Genomic DNA, 2,374 nt, shown 5'->3' with positions numbered 1-2,374 from the left:
TAATCTATATATACAGTATAAATAAAAATATATAAATCGATAAAATATAAATATAAAATATAATTCAATAAAAATTTATAATATAAAATAAAAATATAAAAATATTATCCAAATCACTATACAAATTGTATAGATGGAGGGTTATGTGATAACCGGGTTTTTTTTTCCGTTTATAAAATTCAGGGTTATTTTTGAAAAATAGTGGAAAGTGGATGGGCTAAATGTATTTATATGCTTAAATCAATTTAAAAAGCAATCCCGCCACTGCCTCTTAATTTCTTTTAATGCATATTATATGATATAATTCCGTTATTTCATTGATATGGTATTTTTAAAGAAGAAAAAGGCAATTAAGTTTTTTTTATGTGTGTGTTCTTCGTGCGAGGCAAAACAGAACCTGAAAGGGGAAGCTAGTAGGGAGTTGATTTTGTGATTTTTACTTGAAATTGTTGTTGTAATTAAAAATACAAATAAATGAAAATAATCGGGTTTTTTTACCCGAAATGCGTTGAGGCACAACAGTTGACTGGACATCTAGAGGTAAAGCACTGTTTCGGTGTGGGCCGCGAGAGCTGTAGCAAATTGAGGCAAACTTTGAATACTAGATATGACCTTAACAGGGGTCGAGGTCGGACAGGGATACGAGTTCATCCTTATATCATCTTCATCTACGTGAACACATAAGGTGAGTTTAAATTTTACCATATTTTCTTATTTGGATGCGACGATGCAATGGGGGACGGAGAGAGGAGAGGGGAGAGAAAATACTTAAAATGACATTGCATTAAAATTTTAATTCAAAATTATAAATTTTCTAATTTATCTATTGATTTATAGTTGCAATTGGATATCACGGTTACCACAAAGTAGTCAGTTATCCTTTAAATTAGCCCCTATATATATATATTGAAAGAAAAAACATTATATATTAAAATTAAACTTAAAGTATAATAATTAATCTATATATAAGTATAATAATTAATTAATTTAATAAACTTAGAGTATAAAAAATTAGTAATTTTTTATTATTTGGAGTTAATTACAAATTTGGTCCCATTGGTTTGTGTGGTTTTTATAAAACTGGTCCTTTGAGTAAAGACAAAAAAATGAACGAAAATATCCTCAAGTTAGATGGAAGAATTAGATGGCCATTAGAATGAGGGACCAATTCATTACAATACTACATACGAAGAGTCCTAATCTATAATAAATAAAGTCCAAGGACCATTTTCATAAATCATCAAACCACAAGGACCAAATCTGTAATTAACTTATTTATATATAATAAACACATATATTATATATAACACATAGTCTACTAAACTGCTACCCTTACCATGACCTCTTTCCTTTCTCCAAATTGAAACAACCATCGCGTGTCTCCATCTTTATTCTTGATAACAACCCTAAAGATGAAAAATCATCTCCAATTAATAGAAATCAACAGCAGCCATGAAATTAGACATGAGATTTAGTGGTAGAGGTGAGGTTTGGACCCCTGTGTTTATGGTTAGGATATTGGGTGGTTAACCCAAGAGCTAAAGAGTATGATACAAGGAGAAAAATGTCGGTGGCGCGTAACGCCAGTGATGGAGTCCGTCCAAATATATGATAAAGGTAAATTACATTCTTAGTCCCTATTGCTTTAATAGAAACTAGAGTCAATTACATCCTTGGTCGCTCTGGTTTTAGTAGAAAATAAAAAATAAATTAAATGACTAAAATACCCTCTAAACTAACTGAGTTAACAAAAAAAACCGAACGGAGTTAGGGTTAGAGACCAAAGATGTGTGGAAATGTAAACCACAAAGACGTTTTCCAAAATTATTTTGATTTAAAGACGCATAGTATGATTTTATGTAAACCATATGGACCAAATATGCAATTTACACTAAAAATTTGGTCACACCTTGTGCGTTGTGACATCATAATAGTCACCACTTGGTCATCAAATTATATTTTTGTAGCATAAGAATGTAATTTACTCATGATCCAAATATTCATATATTTACATAAACATGGAGTATTTTGCATAATTTTACACATGTTATAAAATTATGTAAGGATGGCAAGATATTGAAGAAATTATTATTACAACAATGTAATTTTATTAATTATGTTGATTTAATATTTAATACGAGTTAACCAATTTAATAATTGCAACTTGATCATGTTAAAAGTTTTAGAGAATTACTAGAAACGTACTCGCGCAATGCAGCGAGATACATCGTGATTTTAATATTTCATTTTATTTTTTATCTCAGTCGATGTTATAATATGGCTTTATGTTATTTTGAGAAATCAATGATGTTTTTATTTTTGAATATAATATATGTTTGAAGATATCATAAAAATTTGACAAAAATATATCGAT

Source organism: Cynara cardunculus, assembly GCF_001531365.2.
Source record: "Cynara cardunculus var. scolymus isolate 2C chromosome LG 10, CcrdV1, whole genome shotgun sequence".
NCBI lineage: Eukaryota > Viridiplantae > Streptophyta > Magnoliopsida > Asterales > Asteraceae > Cynara > Cynara cardunculus.
This window is presented reverse-complemented; position numbering follows the sequence as displayed.